The 22672-nt window shown below is 41.7% G+C and overlaps 1 protein-coding gene and 1 pseudogene across 1 annotated transcript in view; one reads left to right on the top strand and one right to left on the bottom strand.

Annotated features, from left to right (window-relative positions):
* The window catches only part of ELOVL7 (ELOVL fatty acid elongase 7), a 76809-nt gene that overhangs the window by 36534 nt on the left and 17603 nt on the right, over positions 1-22672 (bottom strand). The gene's annotated exons all lie outside the window — the stretch shown is intronic.
* Positions 12032-12323, top strand: LOC109575019 (small ribosomal subunit protein eS27-like; annotated as a pseudogene).

The raw sequence follows: 22672 nt of genomic DNA, 5'->3' as shown, positions 1-22672 counted from the left end.
GACATGACAATATCCACAGTATGAGAAATACACACGATTCATGATAAAAGATTCAATAATGCATGTCACTTGGATATGATAATATATCTGGGTCAAGAACGGGAAGAACAGGAGGTGCAATCAACAACGGAAACAATTTCTCTGATGATTCAAAATAATTGCAACAGATATGAAATCTGCAGCATCTTGGAGTCAGCATATACACCCAAAATGTAAAGTATTTAAACTGTGTCAAGGGTGAAATAAGTTTCTTAAGCATTTGTGAAAAGAGAAATTATTGCTACATCTTAGGTCTTAGTAACTTACAGAAAATTAAAATATAAGCCTTGTCTTTTAGGCAAACAAAAGTGATCAACACAAATATCAAACAAAGATACTAAGCACCTAATTTCTGTTTTTCAAATGGGAATGTTATAGTATCAAGGATCATGCTTTCATTTGGAAATAACAGAACACAACTTGAAGTGCTAAGCAGTAAGAGCTGTTACACAGAAACATAGAAAAAGAAGTCCAAAGGTAGGAAAATTTCTTCTGAGTTAGTTCATTTCTACTTTGTCATTTTTGTGGAAAAAGATGGTGATCGTCATTCCAAATATCACATTCTCATACACCTTCTTCCAGAGTAGTAGAAGAGTCTTTTCTTTGTGTCTCTTTTTAAGAGACTTAAAACCTTTTCCAATGCTCTCAGAGGCCCCTTAAACACCTCCTCCCAGAACTGTATCACATTTCCATATTTAAATGAAGCACTGAAAAAGGTTTGGGCATGTAGTGGTTTCTAAAGGGTAATTGATATTGTGTTTATCCCCACCCTGCACATTTGGGGAAGCACATGGCTGTCTCCTGTGAAACCTGTATGCAGGTCAAGAAGCAAAAGTCAGAACCAGAAATGGAACAATGCACTGGTTCCAAATCGGGAAAAGAGTATGGCAAGGCTGTATAGTGTCATCCTGTTTATTTAACTTATATGTAGAGTGAAAGTGAAAGTGAAAGTGAAATGGCTTAGTCGTGTCCGACTCTTTGCGACCCCATGGACTGTAGCCCACCAAAGGACTGTAGCTCCTTTGTCCATAGAATTCTCCAGGCAAGAGTCCTGGAGTGGGTTGCCATTTCTTCCTCCAGGGGATATTCCCGACCCAGGGATTGAACCCAGGTCTCCCACATTGCAGTCAGACACTTTACCGTCTGAGCCACCAGGGAAGCCCATTGAGTGAAGTGAGTGAAGTTGCTCAGTCGTGTCCGACTCTAGGCTCCTCCGTCCATGGGATTCTCCAGGCAAGAATACTGGAGTGGGTTGCCATTTCCTTCTCTAGGAAATGTAGAGTATATCATGTGAAATGCTGGGCTGGATGAATCCCAAGCTGGAATCAAGATTGCTGGGAGAAGTATCATCAACCTCAGATATACAGATGACACCACTCTAATAGTAGAGAGTGAAGAGGAACTAAGGAGCCTCTTGATGAGGGGGAAAGAGGAAAGTGAAAAAGTTGGCTTAAAACTCAATATTCAAAACACTTAGATCATGGCATCTGGTCTCATCGCTTGATGGCAAATTGATGGGGAAAAAGTGGAAGCAGTGACAGATTTTATTTTCCTGGGCTCTAAAATCACCCTGAGTGGTGACTGTAGCCATGAAATTAAGATGCTTGCTACTTGGAAGGAAAACTATGACAAACCTAGACAGCTTATTAAAAAGCAAAGACATCACTTTGCCAACAAAGGTCTGTATAGTTAAAGCTATGATTTTTCCAGTAGTCATGAATGGATGTGAGAGTTGGACCATAAAGAAGGCTGAATACCAAAGAATTGATGCCTTTCAGCTATGGTGCTGGAGAAGACTCAAGAGTCCCTAGGACAGAAAGTAGATCAAACCAGTCAATTCTAAAGGAAATCAACCCTGAATAATCATTGGAAGGACTGATGCTGAAGCTGAAGCTCCAGTACTGTGGCCACCTGATGTGAAGAGTTGACTCACTGGAAAAGACTCTGATGCTGGGAAAGATTGAGGGAAGGAGAAGAGGGGGGCAACAGAGGATGAGATGGTTGGAAAGGACAGGGAAGCCTGGCGTGCTGCAGTTCATGGCATCGCAGAGAGTTGGACATGACTTAGTGACTGAACAACAATGGCTTGAGGGTGGAAGGATGAGTCTGAAAAAGGCAGAAGACTTGATAACCCACAAGGAAGAAAGAGGGGTTGGCTTTGAGAAACAATGTCTGCTTAAATTGTGATTTGAAGAGATCACTCTTCAGTGGCATTTCAAATAGGAACCAAAGCTCCAACAGGGAGCCTACCCATCTAAGTGCTCTCTGCTCATCCTGGTGATGGGTGTTCAGGATAGACTAATCTTGATTTTTTGTTTGTTTGTTTGTTTGTTTAAAAAAACATGATTGATAAGTTAAGCATGTTTTGCAATACCATATAAGACTTTCTAGTGACCCTTACATGTCTGCTATTTAGGACTATCTTGTGCCAGTCTCTGATGATACAGATAACACACTATAAATCCATAAATATAGACAGTACAGAGCTGGACACACACTTGTAATTGTTATGATCACAAAGAGTCAAATACAACTGAGTGATAACACTTTATATATTATTATTTAGCTGAATCCATTGTGGAATTATCCACATTATATGCAGTCCTACAGCACAGCATAATAACCAGTACTGATATCTGCCTCTGGTGCATTGGGACAGCCAGGTCGGTTTTCACGGGGGGTCTTCTGTCTGGTGGACTGGACACTCATGCCCCACTGCTGTCCATTATTTTGCTTCTCACTCCTGCTTGTACCTGTACCTCTATGTTAGGTAGTTACCACACTACATTTTATCTGTAGACACATCTTGCATCACTTAAAACTCTAGTAAGTTCTTGTGGAGTAATAAGAGGGGTGTCATGTACAAATGTATCTCACACAGAACTACACCAGGGGAGGGAAGGCAAGAAATAAATGTCCATGGTATGAATCAATCAAGTAATGATCAGAGCTAATGTTGACACTTTGTTGCACTGACTAGCAGGAAGGTCCAATGTTCTCAACTTCAAATTAAGTTAAAGTATAAGGAAATGAGGCATGTTTATCTGTAAATAATTCATTGACAAGGTCAACTTCTCAGTTACTTGCAGTTTACTTGGATTTACTTGTGCCTTTTGCCTTTTTCTGAGATGTTATACTTGATCTCTCAAAAGATTTCCTTTAATGGGATTTGATTCTGAAAAACTTGAGGAGTGTTATTTTCATTAAAGGTCAATTGTACTTTTTTTCTCTATTTAACTCTAGAAATAAAATTATTTGTATTTCACTCATTTGAATTGTGACCATTTAATGAAATTCTCATGGCTTAAAGGAAGACATGAACATTTAAGTTAGAGTATAACATATATATATATTCTATATTTATATTATATATGTTTAAAAATATTATATAATTCTATATACATATATATATTATATAAAACTATATAGTGGAAGTGAGAAATAGATTTAAGGGACTAGATCTGATAGAGTGCCTGATGAACTATGGACAGAGGTTCGTGACATTGTACAGGAGACAGGGATCAAGACCATCCCCATGGAAAAGAAATGCAAAAAAGCAAAATGGCTGTCTGGGGAGGCCTTACAAACAGCTGTGAAAAGACGGGAAGCGAAAAGCAAAGGAGAAAAGGAAAGATATAAGCGTCTGAATGCAGAGTTCCAAAGAATAGCAAGAAGAGATAAGAAAGCCTTCCTCAGCGATCAATGCAAAGAAATAGAGGAAAACAACAGAATGGGGAAGACTAGAGATCTCTTCAAGAAAATTAGAGATACCAAGGGAACATTTCATGCAAAGATGGGCTCAATAAAGGACAGAAATGGTATGGACCTAACAGAAGCAGAAGATATTAAGAAGAGGTGGCAAGAATACACAGAAGAACTGTACGAAAAAGATCTTCACGACCCAGATAATCACGATGGTGTGATCACTGACCTAGAGCCAGACATCCTGAAATGTGAAGTCAAGTGGGCCTTAGGAAGCATCACTACAAACAAAGCTAGTGGAGGTGATGGAATTCCAGTTGAGCTATTTCAAATCCTGAAAGATGATGCTATGAAAGTACTGCATTCAATATGTCAGCAAATTTGGAAAACTCAGCAGTGGCCACAGGACTGGAAAAGGTCAGTTTTCATTCCAATCCCAAAGAAAGGCAATGCCAAAGAATGCTCAAGAGAAGAAGAAGAAAAGTCGCTCAGTCGTGTCTGACTCTTTGTGACCCCATCGACTGTAGCCCACCAGGCTCCTCGGTCCATTGGATTTTCCAGGCATGAATACTGGAGTGGGTTGCCATTTCCTTCTCCATACTACCGCACAATTGCACTCATCTCACATGCTAGTAAACTAATGCTCAAAATTCTCCAAGCCAGGCTTCAGCAATACATGAACCGTGAACTTCCAGATGTCCAGCTGGTTTTAAAAAAGGCAGAGGAACCAGAGATCAAATTGCCAGCATCCGATGGATCATCGAAAAAGCAAGAGAGTTCCAGAAAAACATCTATTTCTGCTTTATTGACTATGCCAAAGCCTTTGACTGTGTGGATCATAATAAACTGTGGAAAATTCTGAAAGAGATGGGAATACCAGATCACCTGACCTGCCTCTTGCGAAACCGATATGCAGGTCAGGAAGCAACAATTAGAACTGGACATGGAACAACAGACTGGTTCCAAATAGGAAAAGGAGTACATCAAGGCTATATATTGTCACCCTGCTTATTTAACTTGTGTGCAGAGTACATCTTGAGAAACACTGGCCTGGAGGAAGCACAAGCAGGAATCAAGATTGCTGGGAGAAAGATCAATAACCTCAGATATGCAGATGACACCACCCTCATGGCAGAAAGTGAAGAGGAACTAAAAGGCCTCTTGATGAAAGTGAAAGAGGAGTGAAAAAGTTGGCTTAAAGCTCAACATTCAGAAAACTAAGATCAGGGCATCCGGTCCCAACATTTCATGGCAGATAGATGGGGAAACAGTGGAAACATTGCCTGACTTTATTTTTCTGGGCTATAAAATCACTGCAGATGGTGACTGCAGCCATGAAATTAAAAGACGCTTACTCCTTGGAAGGAAAGTTATGACCAACCTAGACAGCATATTAAAAAGCAGAGCCATTACTTGCCAATAAAGGTCTGTCTAGTCAGGATATGGTTTTTCCAGTGGTCATGTATGGATGTGAGAGTTGGACTATAAAGAAAGCTGAGCACTGAAGAATTGATGCTTTTGAACTGTGGTGTTGGAGAAGACTCTTGAGAGTCCCTTGGACTGCAGGGAGATCCAACCAGTCCATCCTAAAGGAGATCAGTCCTGGGTGTTCATTGGAAGGACTGATGTTGAAGCTGAAACTCCAATACTTTGGCCACTTCATACGAAGAGCTGACTCACTGAAAAAGACCCTGATGCTGGGAAAGATTGAGGGCAGGAGGAGAAGGGGACGACAGAGGATGAGATGGTTGGATGGCATCATCGACTCGATGGACATGGGTTTGGGTGGACTCCGGGAGTTGGTGATGGACAGGGAAGCCTGGCGTGCTGCAGTTCATGGGGTCGCAAAGAGTCAGACACAACTGAGAGATGAACTGAACTGAAGAATATTATTATTTGGGCTTCCCAGATGGCTCAGTGGTAAAGAACACCTACAGTGCAGGAATGCAGGTTCGATCCCTGTGTCGGGAAGATCCCCTGGAGAGGGAAATAGCAGCCCACTCCAGTATTCTTGCCTGGGAAATCCCATGTAGCCTGGCGGGTTACAGTCCATGGGGCTGCACACAACTGAGCAACTAAACAATAATAATGTTATGTATTGTATAGTATGTATATTTAGTATATACAGTATATTTAGTATAATACAGTATGCTAAATTAGCTTTAGCTAATTCTGAGGTGGAGAGTTTGTGATTCCTCCAAATAAAATTTAGGAATATAACCTTGACTCATTAAGATCAAGTGTGTTGATCTTACATCTCAGTCAAACCTCATTCATGGGGTTCTTGGAAGGCTGAGGACAGTAACAATGCAGTCTCTTTTCATTAGTCTGTAAAATCCCTTCCCAGTCATGACTGTCATCCTACCCTTCGAACGACTGTAGCTCTCCTTTGCTCTCTTTGGAGAATGCTTCTCTGTTTAATTAATCTCAGTGTTAATCTAACACAAGTTCTAGAAAAAAGGAAAAATGAGAGATATAAACAATAAAAACTTGAAAGGGAAGAGCACAGAGTAGCAAAACGAGCCTTGCCAATAAATTTGACAATAGAGCCAAACTTATTATTTGGCGTACATTTAATTTTCATCATGAGACATGTGTTGTGATAGGGAAAAGTTTAACTGGTTGAAGCCTCTGTTGGTAAATCAATAACCACAGCAACAAGCCCCTGGCCATGCTGGAGCATAAGGCAAATGGAAAAAATAAGGGCTGGGCATATGATAAGAGAGAGGAACTGTTCCTGAATAGATCTGACATACTGTAATTCATCACGGTGAAGATTCTGGATCCTACTGTCTCTAAAGGGTGCTTCATGGACTAAAGGGTGTGACTGTCCTCAGTTAACTGTCTCTCTTGCTTAAAGGTGTTCTCACTCACAGGTGCAATGCAAAAAGGCTTTTCATGAGTCCTTATCTATACGCATTTCCCTGCCATCCCACAATTATGGCTTCTTCCTGAAGGCAATGGCACCCCACTCCAGTACTCTTGCCTGGAAAATCCCATGGATGGAGGAGCCTGGTAGGCTGCAGTACATGGGGTCACTAAGAGTCAGACACGACTGAGTGACTTCACTTTCACTTTTCACTTTCATGCATTGGAGAAGGAAATGGCAACCCACTCCAGTGTTCTTGCCTGGAGAATCCCAGGGATGGGGGAGCCTGGTGGGCTGCCGTCTATGGGGTCGCACAGAGTCGGACATGACTGAAGTGACTTAGCAGCAGCAGCAGCTTGAAACCCTGACCTTGGTTTTCAGAACACAGCACTTTTCCAACCGGCCTCATGCCTTTCTACCAGTCAGTTTTTTTGCAATTAAAAAGCTGCTTTTATTAAAGTGTTTAAAACCGGTGCTTCTGAAAAGAATGCCGTTTTAACAACGAGTTAATAAAAGCAAGCAAATCTAGCAATGGGTTGGTTAAAGCTTAAGCAGAAAATCCCAAGGAAGAAGCAAAACCACAAATGACAATCAACTATCTCACCAGACCTCAGTGGTTTTTGCTCAAAAACTGAAGAAGTGTTAACAGATTCTGGGAGTAGATTTGCAGGGAGATTTTATAAAGAAAGAAAGGGAGCTGACCCAGCTTACCACTAGCAGTACAATTAGGTGTATCTGAAATCAACCGTTGCTTCTATTTCTTGAGGCACAGGAGTAGGGTAAGCTGCTACCCATGTTATCCAAGAGAATAACATTCCCCACTCATCAAGGGCTCTGGGTCAAGTCCTATGCTAGGGATCTCACTCACATTATCTATTCAATACTTAACCCTCATATCAACTCTAGGGAAAGGATATTATCTAAATGGGGAGGCAGAGTGTGAGACCGTTAGAAAGCATCACCGACTCAATGGTGAAGTCAATTCGCCAAATTGAAGCAAATTCGTCAATCACCGACGAACTTAAGCAAACTCCAGGAGATAGTGGAGGACAGAGAAACTTGGAGGGCTACAGTCCACAGGGTCACAAAGAGTTGGACGTGACTTAGGAACTGAACAACAACAACAATCTTAATGTCACAGATAAGGAAACTGAAGCTTAAGAGACTTGTCCCTAATCACACAGTTACTATGTCACAGAGCAGGTTTTCAAAGTTCAACAGGACTCTGGTCCGTGCCTATTCACCGCAGCACACAGCTTTCCAGTGTGTTAAGAGACACAAGATGTCAAAACAAACTTAGCCGGTCAACCAACATTTACTAAGACCATAAGCAGGTCCAGGATTATCCTGGGGATTCGGAAGTGGACCAGAGAACCACTTTATAGCCACTAGGATGGTGATCATCAAAAAGACAGACAATAACCAGGGAAGAAGAGGAACAATCATACATTGTTACTGGAATTGTAAAATGGTGCAGCCACCGTGGGAAAAAGTTTAGCAGTTCATCAAAATATAGGTATACCTTGTCTCATCATCATATATTCTATTCGCTTCACAGATACTGTGTTTTTCACAAAAAGCAGTTTTGTGGCAATCTCGCATTAAGCAAGTCTGTTGGCGCCATTTTTCCAACAGTGTTGATCCACCTTGTGTTTCTATGCCACTTTTGGCAATTCTTGCAATATTTCAAACTTTTGCATTTTATTATTGTATTTTTTTACAGTGATCTGAGATCAGTGATCTTTGATGTTACCTAATTTTGATATAGACTGGAAAAAAAATATTCATGTGCCTTATCTCCATACTCACTGTATTGGGGTGGTCTGGATCCAAACGTTTGATATCTCCAAGGTATGTATGCCTGCAGGTTGTGATAGTTCTGTTTAAATTAGTGAAGGTGATGTAAAACTGAATGCAAACTGAACAACAGAGGTCCCCTCAAAGTCTCAACAACACAGTTGGTAAAGCATTCACTAGGTTTCCCTGCCCTACAGAGAAGGGTGTGCTGAATGAAGGATTTAAAAGAAAGAATCATCTCTAGAGAGGAGAATGGAATCGGACATATTTACTTTGATTTTAACAAACAATCTTCTCACATAGACCTGGATCTCCTGAGCAGGATTATCCACTTGCACATTTACTCAATATTGGTTTTGTCTATATATATGACCAATTTTAAATGAATGACTTGGAATTCTAGTTTAGGAACCAGTTTCTTGGGTATGGCTAGCTTTGGGTATGGCTCACTAGACCCTAAGAATATACTCCCCGCTACCAAACACATGAAATGACTTCTGTATCTAGATATCGAAATTAGCCAGTGTGAGGACCATCCACAGAGACCACACACAGACACAACTTCCAAGACATCTGGGCCATTCTGGAAGTTCTCATCATCTGGAAGACCTTGCTTTGCTACTGTGATAATTCTTAACAGTAAAAGGAAACTTCAGAGCTAGAGACTCACCTGCTTTACTTCACCTTAAACCTCTATCCCATGAAAAGCATCTCAAGCACTACACTGCAACTAACAGAAATTTTAAGTGGACCATATAGGGTGTGTGAATTGATAACTTTGAACTCAAAGCACATAGAGAATTTTAAGTGGCAGCCTTTAAAAAGTTGGCTTGAAACTCCAACATTAAAAAACTAAGATCAAGGCATCCGGTCCCAGCACTTCATGGCAAATAGAAGGGGAAAAAGTGGAAGCAGTGACAGATTTCCTTTTCTTGGGCTCCAGAATCACTGCGGATGGTGACTGCAGCCATGAAATTAAAAGAGCCTTGCTTCTTGGATGGAAAGCTCTGACAAACCTGTACCGTGCCAAGTCGCTTCAGTCGTGTCCGACTCTGTGCGACCCTATGAACTATGGCCCACCAGGCTCCTCTGTTCACGGGATTCTCCAGGCAAGAATACTGGAATGAATTGCTATTTCCTCCTCCAGGGATCTTCCCAACCCAGAGATCAAACCTGTGTGTCTTAAGTCTAACCAGTATTGGCAGGCAGGTTCTTTACCACTTGTGCCACCTGCAAAGCCAACGTATTAAGAAGGAAAGACATCACTTTGCCAACAAAGGCCCATAGAGTCAAAGCTATGGTTTTTCCAGTAGTCATGTACAGATGTGAGAGTTGGACCATAAAGAGGACTGAATGCCAAAGAATTGATGCTTTCAAACAGTGGTGCCGGAAAAGACTCTTGAGAGTCCCTTGGACTGCAAGGAGATCCAATCAGTCAATCCTAAAGGAAACCCACCCTCAATATTCATCAGAAGGACTGTTGCTGAAGCTGAAGCTCCAATATTTTGGCCACCTGATTCAAAGAGTCAACTCATTGGAAAAGATCCTGAACCTGGGCAAGACTGAAGGCAAAAGGAAAAGAGGACAGCAGAGGATGAGATGGCTAGACAGCATCACTGACTCAATGGACATGAATGTGATTAAACTCCAGGAGATAGTGGAGGGCATAGGAGATGGGTGTGTTACAGTCCATGAGGCTCCAATGAGTCAGACACAACTTAGCGACTGAACAACTTTAAATATATCCTAGCAAGCTAATGTAACGACCTGAAATCAAGACTGCTATTATATTACACAATAATCAGCCTACGGGACTTCCCCTAACAGATGTGATTTTAATTGGATTAAAGAATTTCTAGCATGTTTTCCCTTTAAATAACCCACATAAAAATACTTGTCATTCTTTAAATGCTTTTGTTCACTCTCTCCTATATAGGCACATCAAACTATGGAAAACAAGTAGCAAGGTTAAAAAACATGTATCTTGAATCACAGAACTGGAAAATAATTTAAGAATTATCTAAATCTATTCCTTAAATTCAGATAACTCAATAAGCAGATGAGTATTTTGTTTTTCCTTTAGGAAAACCAGAGTGAAACCAGAAAAACCTTGGAAAAGTTATCTGTCTTTGCTTAGCCTTTTCATTGGAAAGCAAGAACTAAAAATGGTGATTTAGGTTTGCTAAGGCAAAAGGGAACAATGGAGTTATGTTGCAGCCTAGAAGTGATGTCAGTTTTTATCTTAGACTGATGGAGTAAAGAGACATCTCCGGCAGGCCTGAGGCATGTCCTAGCACAGTGTGGGATAATGCTAATAACAAGGCCAGAACATGTCTGTGCTCTGCCCACTTGTTCTAGACCTGGGTCTGGGCAATTTTAATCTTTCTAAGTCTCTATTTCCTATCTACAACATGGAGATAATATACATCCCTCAGAAAGGTTTTGTGAGATTAATTGTGTGGTTCACCTTAATTACTACATATTCTAAAGGCCTTACTTTAACAGATTGGGATCAATAAGCTAAGATGAACTCCTGGAGGCCAAGGAGTGAATTATTTACCTGTATCCTAGCACACCCACAACAGTACAAAGTTAATTCTAGACCAACAGGCCAAATTATACCAGAATAATTTTGAAACAAGGTCAACTCTGGTCATCTCAACATGTAGCTCATGGGAAATATACACTGAGAGTTTAGTGTCTCTTCATGTTATGATACTTCCTTACTTATTTATTTGCTTCACAGCTTGTGGGATCTTAGTTCCTCAACAAGGAATTGAATCTGGACCCTCGGCAAGGGAAGCCTGGAGTCCTAAGCACTGGCATGCATGCATGCTAAGTCACTTCAGCCATGTCAAACTCTTTGCGATCCCACCAGGCTCCTCTGTCCATGGGATTCTCCAGGCAAGAATACTGCAGTGGGTTGCCATGCCTTCCTCCAGGGAATCTTCCCAACCCAGGGATTGAACCTGCATCTCTTATGTCTCCTGCATTTACAGGCAGATTCTTTACCACTAGCGCCACCTGGGAAGCCCCTTAGCCACTGGATGGTCAGGGAATTCCCTGGTTGTGATACTTTAAATATTTGAAAAAATTAACCAGTATATGCAGGAATTTAGCATATGATTGACAGATGCATTTTTTAAATTTAAATTTTAATTTTTGGCTGTGCTGGGTCTTCGTTGCTGCACGGGCTTTCCTCTAGATGCCGCGAGCAGGGGCTACTCTCTAGTTATGGTGTGTTGGCTTCTCATTGCGGTGGCTTCACTCGTTGTAAAGCATAGGCTCAATAATTGTGTTACAGAAGCTCAGCAGTTGCGGCTTCCAGTCTCTAGAGCATAGGCACAACACTTGTGGTGCACAAGTTGCTCCAAGTCATGTGGGATCTTCCCGGACCAAGGATCGAACCTGTGTCTCCTGCAATGTCAGGCAGACTCTTTACCACTGAGCCACCTGGGAAGTCCCTATGCATTTTCAATTATTGGGGAAAATATAGATGACAGTAAATAATGTTAGACAAATGGGTTACCAATTGGAAAGAAATTGGAATCCACATCTCATACCAAAATAAACTTCAGAGAAATAAAAAATTTAAACATTTAAAAAATGAAACTGCTTTTTCCAGCGGTGACGACCTCCTCACGAGAACATGCCTCTCGAAAAGGATCTTCTTCATCCCTCTCCAGAAGAGAAGATGAAACACAAGAAGAAGCGCCTGGTGCAGAGCCCCAATTCCTATTTCATGGATGTAAAATGCCCAGGATGCTATAAAATCACCACTGTCTTTAGCCATGCACAAACAGTAGTCTTGTGTGTTGGCTGCTCTACTGTCCACTGCCGGCCTACAGGAGGAAAGGCAAGGCTACAGAAGGATGCTCTTTCAGACGGAAGCAGCACTAAAAGTCCCCTGTATCAAGATGAATGGGAAACCATCCCCATAAGCACGTTTTGCATACAAAAAAATAAAAGAAACTATAAAAATTTCTGGTGACTGGGGGGAACCGAGTGAAGGACCTTTCCATACTAATTTTGCAACTACCTATGATTCTATAACTATTTCAAAATAAAAAGTTTAAAAAACATTTTGTGAAATCTGAGATAATTCTTTCATAATTCTGAAATGAGGAATGGTCTTTCCAACCACGACACAAAGTCAAGAAGTCAGACATGTCCAGTTTGTAAACATGTGAAGCCCACCTAAAATTAAATGTGTGTGTGTGTCCAAAGCCTAAGTTATACAAAATCAAAAGACATGTCAAACAAGGACTTCCCTGCTGGTCCAGTGGCTAAGACTACACGCTCCCAATGCAGGGAGCCCAATTTCCATTCCTGGTCAGGGAACTAGATCCCACAGGCTGCAACTGACTAAAGACTCTGCATGCCACAACAACAACAACAAATCCCACCTCCACAACTAAGATCTGTCACAGTCAAATAAATAAACATGAGGAGGGAAAGAAAAGACAAGTCAAACAGAAAGAAAAATAGATGCAGCTTATCTCCCAAATGGCTAGTTTCCTTAATACATAAAGGTTGCCAGCAAATTAATAAGAAAAAAGCCAACAACCCAACAGAGAAATGGATAAGAAATGTGGATAGTTTATAGAAAAAGAAATAGAAATGTTAATAACTCTAAAATATATGCAAAAAAGATGTCCACACTTACTCAGCAATCTGATGTTCAAATTTAAAGTGAAATGCCATTTTTATTTATCAAATTGGTAAAGACCATAAAGTTTCATAACACACTGTGCTGACCAAGATATAGTGAAATAAACACCCTTGTATACTGCTGGTAGGAATCTGAGCTGGTACAACCTCTGTGGGAGTGATTTGGCAATTGTTGCAATGCAATATTCCAGGTGTTATGTATTTAACACTGTGAAAGGTACACGTAGAAGATTTTTCACAATTTTTAATAGCAAAAGAAGTGGAAACTAACTAAATGTCTGCCAATATGAGACCTGTTAAAAATTAGCATATTCATATCAGGAAATACTATGTAGATATAAGAAGGAATGAAGTACCTTTAAGCTTCAATGAAATAATCACTTAAAAATAAAATTATTACCATGTACAACATAAATACTTCCTTGTCTCTGGAAAAATTGGTAAGAAATTGGTAACAATGGTTACTCATTTTAATAAAGTTAAAAATTAAAACAGCAAAAATATACATTTATTAATGTTTCCTATATTTTATGGCCACACATAAAAGGGAATGACCCAAGCAGTAATGATCATAATCACACAAATTTACTGAATCCTTGGTATAAGATATGAAGCTAAAGCATGTTAAAAAAAGATTATTCACTAAAGCAGGTAAGAAAACTTATTAAGACAAGCCAAACTCACCAGTACATGGTATGAACTAATGAAAATTTGATGTAGACATCAATATACTGAAAACAAGCTAACAGAAATCAGGAGTCATTTATCTTTGTAGTTCACTCACTCCTGCATTTTCCAACCTAGCATAGACTCTTATAACAAAGCAGGTACTCAAATGTTTATGAATGACAGGTTGAAAGGATGACTGGATGGGATGGATGGATGGGACAGATAAAAAGACAGATGACTGGAAGGAATAGTAGACACTGAAGGACTGTCATCTCCCTCAGCTCCCGTTTCCCTCTGACCTGGGCCAGCCTCAATCTCATTGTCCTCCCCTGTACAAATGGGATATGCTGGAATTAATAAATAATTAAGAAACATGATCCTAATCACCACACAACTTGGTGGATAATTACTAATAGGGTTAGTAATGTTACCACCTCCCCTGAAATGTGCATGCCCTAGACTTGGAATCTGCGACTATGTTACATAGAAAAGGGACTCTATTATAGATCGAATTAAGGTTAGAGACCTTAAAGTAGGAAGATTATCGTGGATTATCCAGGTGGGCCCAATATAATCACATGAGCCCTTTCAAGCAGAGAACTGTCTGACTGGGAGAAGAAAGGAAGACAGAGACTGGAAGCAGAAGGATTCAGTGAATTGTGGGTGGTGCTCAAATGTAGAGGCCCACATTCAAGGACTGGAAAGAGCTCCCCTAGGAGCTAAGGTGGCCCTTGATGACAGTCAACACAGGGACCTCAGTCCTTCAGCCACAAAGAACTGAATTCTGCCAGCAAACTGAATGAGCTGGGAAACAGATTCTTTCTAGAGGCCTCTGATAAGAGCAAAGATGGCCAACATCTTGTAAAACACAGAGCACATCATTTACCCTTCCCAACCTGGATTTCTTTCTTTTTTTTTTAATTTTTAAAACTCTTTTAATTTTGTATTGGGGTATTGTCAATTAACAATGTTGTGAAGTTTCAGGTGAAGAGCAAAGGGACTCAGCCATACATATACACATATCCATTCTCCCCAAAACTCCCCTTGTATCCAGGCTGCCACATAATATTAAGCACAGTTCCATGTGCCATACCAACCTGGACTTCTGATCTACAGACCTATATATAGTAACTTTCTGTTACTTTAATTCACTAAGTGTGTGATGATTGCTTATGGCAGCAATAGAAAATCAAGATTCTCCCTTTCTGTTCAGCTAAAGAACCACTTGAGGAGCCTGTTCATGTTAGGCTCGCTGCCAAACATTTAGGACAGAAAAGTAAGTACATGTTCTCAAGGAGTTTATAAGCTTAGAAACCCAGTAAACAATTCTATGATAGAGGTTAGCACAACACAGTGTAGGAGCACAGAGAAGAGGCACCTAACTGCATAACATCCTCAGATGTTGTACTTACCACTCCTCTAATCCCTTCCCCTTCCTTTGCACCCACAGTTCAGTTCAGTCGCTCAGTCGTGTCCAACTCTTTGCGACCCCAGGGACTGCAGCACGCCAGGCCTCCCCATCCATCATCAACTCCCAGAGTTTATTCAAAGTCATGTCCATTGAGTCAGTGATGCCATCCAACCATCTCAATCCTCTGTCATAAGGGTGGTGTCATCTGCATATCTGAGGTTATTGATATTTTCCCCAGCAATCTTGATTCCAGCTTGTGCTTCACTGTACCCTTTTCCAATGAATTAATTGGACCACCAGCCTTAATCATCTGGCTTCCCTGGTGGCTCAGCAGTAAAGAAACTACCTGCCAATGCAGAGGACCCAGGTTCTAACCCTGGGTCAGGAAAAACCCTGAAGAAAGAAATGGCAACTCACTCTAACATTCTTGTCTGGTAAATCCCATGGACAGAGGAGCCTTGCGGCTACAGTCCATGGGGTCACAAAAGAGTGGGACATGACTTAGCAACTGAACAGCAACCTAATCGTCAGAAACTGAAAGCCATCCTAAACTCAACTGACCCTTCAAGACCACTAATTTATATCACTCCAATAATTTTTCTCATACGTCTCTTTCCCTCACCTTCACTTCTTCCCCAAACCACTGACTGCTACTTTCTGATCTTTATCATCTCTTCCCTTGATTACTATAACCACCCCTAAACTAACTTTCCTGATTCAATAGCTATCCATTTCCCCAAATCCATTTCTTTCAATTCACCAGGGTCATTTTCCCAAGGATTAAATTGACTATGCCACGTTCCAGCTCAAAATGCTTCAAAGACTGCTTGCAGTTAAAGCCTAACTCTGTCTACTCTTAGAGACCCTCCTAAGCTAGATAGAAAACTAGATAGAAAACTGTCTCTGCTTGGCTTCTGTCTCCAGTGCCTAGGAAGGATCTGGTACATAGTTGATTCTTGGAAAGTATTTGCTGAATGAATAAAATCAACTCCTGCTGACTCTGAAGCCTCATCACTTACCTTATAGCACCCCCATTTACTATGCTCCTGCTACCTTCACCATCGCCTGGAGTTTGCTCAAATTCATGTCCTTGAGTCGGGGATGCTATTGAAACATTTCATCCTCTGTCATCCTCTTTTCCTTTTGCCTTCAATCTTTCCTAGCATCAGGGTCTTTTCAAATGAGTCAGCTCTTCACATCAGATGGCCCAATTACTGGAGTTTCAGCTTCAGCATCAGTTCTTCCAATGAATATTGAGGGTGGATTTCTTTTAGGATTGACTGGTTTGATCTCCTTGCAGTTCAAGAGACTCTCAAGAGTCTTCTTCAGCACCATAATTCAAAAGCATCAATTCTTTGAAGTTCAGCCTTCTCTATGGTCCACCTCTCATTTCCATACATGACTACTGGTAAAACCCATAGATTTGACTAGATGGACCTTTGTCAGCAAAGTGATGTCTCTGCTTTTTAATACTCTAGGTTTGTCATAGCTTTCCTTCCAAGGAGCAAGAATCTTTTAATTTCATGCCTGCAGCCACAGTCTGCAGTGATTTTGGAGCCCAAGAAAAGAAAATCTGTCACTGTTTCCACCTTTTCCCCTTTTATTTGCCATGAAGTGATGGGACAAGATGCCATGATCTTACTTTTTTGAATGTTGTTTTAAGCCAGCTTTTCCACTCTCCTCTTTTCACCCTCACCAAGGGGATCTTTAGTTCTTCTTCACCTTCTGCCATTAGAGTGATATCATCTGCATATCTAAGGTTATTGACATTTCTCCCGCCAATCTTGATTCCAGCTTATCATTAATCCAGCCTGGCATTTCTCATGATGTACTCTGCATATAAGTTAAATAAAGGGTTGCAACATACAGTCTTGTCATACTCCTTTCCCAATTAGGAACCAATTAGTTGTTTCAAGTCTGGTTCTAACTGGTATTCTTGACTTGCATACAAGTTTCTCAGGGGACAGGTAAGGTGGTCAGGTACTCTCATTTCTGTAAGAATTATCCACAGTTTGTTGTGATCCACACAGTCAAAGGCTTTAATCAATGAAGCAGAAGTAGACGCTTTTCTGGAATTCCCTTGCCTTTTCTATGATCCAGTAGACGTTGGCAATTTTGATCTCTGGTTCCACTGCCTTTTCTAAACCCAGTTTTTACACCTGGAAGTTCTCAGTTCACATACTGCTGAATCCTAGCTTGATGGATTTTCAGCATAAACTTACCAGCATGTGAAATGAGTACAAATGTACGGTGGTTTGAACATTCTTTGGCATTGCCCTTCTTTGGAATGGGAATGAAAACTGACCTTTTCCAGTCCTACGGCCACTGCTGAGTTTTCCAAATGTGCTGATATGTTGAGTGCAGCACTTTATCAGCATCACTGGATAGGGGAGGCTGTTGTGCTGCAGTCCGTGGTATTGCAAAGAGTCAGATAGGACTTAGCAACTGAACAAAAACAACAATCCTAGTCTTTGTGGTCCCAGCCTACTCCACCTTCCCTTTCTCTATGCTCCAATTTCTCCTTGTGGCTAAAATGACTTGTTCACCTAGCTGGTGAGCATATCTTTAAAAAAATTTTTTTTTTGCCCTTCTCTGGATGGCATCACCGACTCAATGGATGTGAGTTTGAGTGAACTCCGGGAGTTGGTGATGGACAGGGAGGCCTGGTGTGCTGCAATTAGTCAGACACGACTGAGCAACTAAACTGAACTGAACAGGGCTCTGCCCACCTTGCAGCTCTACTCTGTCTAGTCTTTTGAGTCCCTGGTGTGACTGTCTTCTCTCCTACCATAGCATCTACAGCCAACCCTCTAGTACATTGCTACTCAAAGCTGGCCAGTGGACTGGTGCTGATGTCCGAATGGTTTATTACCATTCTGGTCCAAGGTTAGTCCAGAAATCAAGTATTTGGAAATGTTTATGGCAGCTTGACAATTCAGTGACATTTAAGTATGTGATACTTGCTGAACAAGGTATAGACCAGTTTGGGTGTTGTTGAATTAATCCGGTGAGTCACATGTGATGCAAACTGCATTTTAATCATGTGCAACAGGACCACTTATTGTTCCATGATAGAGCCAAAACAAAGAACAACTCAACTGGTCTATCACCACAGATAATCTAAGGAGCACTGCTCGAATACACCCAGGTACGCTCCCATCTTCTACACCTTTTTTGATGTTGTTGGCTGCCTGAGACAACGCAGATGTCCCATGAATCTCAGTGAATAAATTAATAAGGATGTGAATGATAAGAAGACCTCCTAAAAGACATGAGATCTGAGCTACTTCTTAATGATTGGCAGGAACTGAGCACTTTGGGATAACGAATGCATTGAGGAAGAAGTACAAATGAGAAAGAGCAAGAAAAGGTGGTGCACAGGCAATGGAAAGCTTTCAAAAGGCAAAATATTATGCTGAAGCACAATGACATAAAAGAACTTAACCACACGGTTCTGCTGGAGCCCCATCCCCTAGACCCCCACCCTCAAGACGCGCCCTCACCCCAGAAGCACCCTCTCAGTACAGTGTGCAGCCTTAACAAAGGCAGAGGGAGCTTCTGAAGGATGTCTCCCAAAAAAGTGTTGTGACCTACCTGATGAAGGATGAATGTCAGGGTGTGAGCCTTAAAGGCAGGGAGACCAGTTAGGATTTAATTGCAATCATCCCAGTGAGAAATGCTGAAAGGCCTAAACAAAGACAGAGATGATCTGTTGACATGCCACGGTAGTAGAAACAAAGCCAAGGAAAATGTATGAGGCAATGCAGGAAGGGCTTGGTGGTTCACCAGACACAATAAAGACATAGGGTAGCGTGACGGAATTTACTGGTTTGGTTGGGGTGACTATGTGCATGACAGTGTCACCAGAGGAGATAAGGAACACAGAAAGAGGAATAGGGAATTAATAAATTCCAATGTGACAAGCCTGTGGGACATTCAGGTCGAGATGGCTGCAGGCACTCGGGAGGGAGGTCAAGGCTGAAGATCGATACAGATTTGGGAAGCTTTCCTTCCCAGGTGGTGCTAGGGGTAAAGAACCCACCAACCAATGCAGGCGACGTAAGAAACATGGGTTCAATCCCTGGGTTGGGAAGATTCCCTGGAGAAGGGCACAGCAATCCACTCCAGTATTCTTGCCTGGAGAATCCCCATGGACAGAGGATCCCGGCAGGCTACAGTCCATGGGGTCGCAAAGAGCTGGACACGACTGAAGTGATTTAGCACACAGCACATGTCTAGATGGTGATTAAAATCAGTTATGGATGAATGAGAAAAATTGTGGAGAATACCATCATTTAACAGGTAGGCTGAGGGAAGAAATCTCACAAAGAAGATGAAAAAGGAAGAGTCCAAAAGGACAGCTTGTGAAGGCTAGAGAAGAGGAAAGAGATGCACGATCAAGCTTTATCATTCTGGTAAAACCTTAAGAATTTTTACAGTGAGAGGAAGAAACAATAGACAGAAACAGGGAGGGACAACCAAGGAATGTGTGGAGGAGAAATAGAAGGGATGGAGACACAGGCCAGCATGATGGTGAGTCTGGCAGGTCATCCTCCATGAAGGGCAAGAGAAAGGAGGACAGGTCATAGATGAGCTGATGCAGGGAAGCAGCCTTCCTGGCACGAGTTTAAATTAGGGCCTTTCCTGTGTGCTCCAGTGACACCTGATTGCCTCACCACGTGCCACAATTTACCCGCCTGCCTGTGGCACTGTACTGAAAGCTCCAGGATGGCCTGGACTGTTCTGATCCTGCCCGCCACTCTATGCCCAATGCCCAGCACAACGCCTGGCACTAACCATGCCCCAGTTCAAAGTTTAGCTGACTAGGACTTCCTAGTGGTCCTAGTGGTCCTTACCCACTGGTGGTCCAGTGGTTAAGAATCTACTTGCCAATGCAGGGGACATGGGTTTGATCCCTGGTCTGGGAAGATTCCATGTGCTGCGGGACACTGAAGCCTGTACACCACCATTATTAAAGCCTGCCTGCCTAGAGCCTGTGCTCTGCAACAAGGGAAGCCACAGCAATGAGAAGCCTGAGCACCTCAAGGAAGAGTAGCCCCCCACTTGCCGCAGCTAGAGAAAGTCCACGTGCAGCAACGAAGACCCAACACAGCCAAAAATAAATAAACTGCTTAAAAAGTTCAGTTGACTAAATGGGGACAAGAAATTGAAAGATTCACCAACAAAACCTTCAAGTTTTCTAGCAAGGTAGGAGGTGAGGTTGATTAGTAAGATAAAACAGGGTTAGGGAGGAAGGTTTTGGAGGGTAGTGAAAGAAAGAGGTTTTGTGTGGCGTAGAAAATGAAAATCTTTCAAGGACAAGTTGAAAGCAGTGTTTCTCAATCTCAGTTGCATACTGGAATCACCCAGAGGACATTAAGAACTCCTGGTGCTGGAGATCCACCCTGAAATTTCAGACTGAATTGGCCTAGACAGCCCAAGTATTGAGATTTTTTTAAAGTTCCAAGAAGATTCTGTTTTGCAGCCAAGGTTGAGAGTCACGGAGTGAAAGGATTAAGTAATGTTGGTCAGAGTATACCTGAGTCTGGAAACTATACATTAATAGAGTATCAATTTACCTTTTTACCCAGCTTTCTGCAATTCTGTTCAGCTGCCTAGGTATATGTTCAGAAGAAGACTATAGGGTTAATTTGGAGTTAGGGTTTTGCCAGACAAACACAGAAGTAGAGAGCTGAGAGACTAAGGGAAAATGAAGGTCTTTCTGAGAGTAAAAGGGCTACTCAGGTGGTGCTAGTGGTAAAGAACCCGCCTGCCAATTCAGGAGACATAAGAGATGTGGGTTCGATCCCTGAGCCAGGAAGATCCCCTGGAGGAAGGCGTGGCAACCCACTCCAGTATTCTTGCCTGGAGAATCCCAGGGACAGAGGAGCTTGGTGGGTTACAGTCCATAGGGTTCCAAAGAGTCGAACATGACTGAAGCGACTTAGCACGCACACTATGAGTACAGGAGGACAGGTGAGGGGAGGAGAGAAATAGGTAAAGGAAGTTAAGAGGTTGACTCACAGTTACAAAATAAATGAGTCACGGGTATGATAGGTACTGTGTGGGGAAAATCATCAGTAATTATGTAATATCTGTACATGATAATAGATGGTAACTAGACTTACCACAGTGATCATTTTGAAATGTATGGAAATACCAAATCACTATGCTGTACCAGGAACTAATATAGTGTTGTAGGTCAATTGTATTTCAAAAACAAAGTCATAGAAAAAGAGATCAGATTTGTGGCTTGAGAGGCAAGGGATGTAAGGAGAGGGTATTGGATAAAGGCAGCAAAGGTACAAACATCTGGTTATAAGATAGATAAGAATCAGGGATGTAACAACATGATAAATATAGTTAACACTGCTGTACGTTTTATATATAGGAAAGTTGTCACAAGAGTAAACCCTAAGAGTTCTCATCACAAGGTAAAATAATTTATTTTTTTAAGTTTGTAACTATGAGATGATGGAGAACATTAAGAACTACCGATGCTGGAGTCCCACCCCCAAGTTTCAGATTTGTTCTGCAAAGTTCACTAAAGTTCACTGAAAAGCTCCCTAAACTTACTGAGGTCATCATTTCAGGATGTATAAGTCAAATAATTATACTGTAAACTTATACAGAGTTTATGTACGTCAATTGTATCTCAATAACACTGGAAGGGAAAAATAAAGAAGGGGAGGTGTAAGAGAGCCGATAAACCAGAGACTACGGTTTGAAGAAGGGCTTTTAGAACTGATAATGTTTTTCTTGGCACATATCCAGGTTAAAAGTCCCAGAGATAGGCTATGAAAGCAGGCAGTCTCAGTGTGGTAGAACTTATCACAGTTGGGTCAGACAATGAACTTTTCTGAGAAGGCTACTCCTAAGTTGGCTTCTGAAAGGGTTTTGAAGTTTCCCAGAGCAATAGCTGATGGGGAGATGCCAAATCAAGTCAGATGTCAAAGTCCAAAGCATGTGAGACTCAGGAGGGGCAATGATAGACAAAGTGGGTTAAGAACAGGAGAGAGTAAAGCTGCAGAGGGAAGCATCAAAAAAGGAGCCCTGTGTTCTATTCGCATATGAAAATGGAAAAGGTAGTCTGCTTCAGATGTGGCGATGGCAGGATACTGGGATTCTGGCCAGTCCATCCAAACACGTAGTAATTTAGAGTACAAAAAAAATCCTCCATTTCTCTTACCCCTACATCAAATCCACTAGCAAATCCTGACAACACCCTTCTAAATAAATTCTGGAATCCAAGTCGCTTTTCACTTAACAGTTTAGTTCAGTTCAGTTCAGTCACTCAGTCGTGTCTGACTCCTTGCGACCCCAAGAATCGTACCACGCCAGGCCTCCCTGTCCATCACCAACTCCCGGAGTTCACTCAGACTCACGTCCATCGAGTCAGTGATGCCATCCAGCCATCTCAACCTCTGTTGTCACCTTCTCCTCCTGCCCCCAATCCCTCCCAGCATCAGAGTCTTTTCCAATGAGTCAATGCTTCACATGAGGTGGCCAAAGTA

Source organism: Bos indicus, chromosome 20 (assembly GCF_029378745.1).
Source record: "Bos indicus isolate NIAB-ARS_2022 breed Sahiwal x Tharparkar chromosome 20, NIAB-ARS_B.indTharparkar_mat_pri_1.0, whole genome shotgun sequence".
NCBI classification, from domain to species: Eukaryota; Metazoa; Chordata; class Mammalia; order Artiodactyla; family Bovidae; genus Bos; species Bos indicus.
The sequence above is the reverse complement of the archived record's forward strand: the minus strand, read 5'-3'. Positions and strand labels throughout refer to the sequence as shown.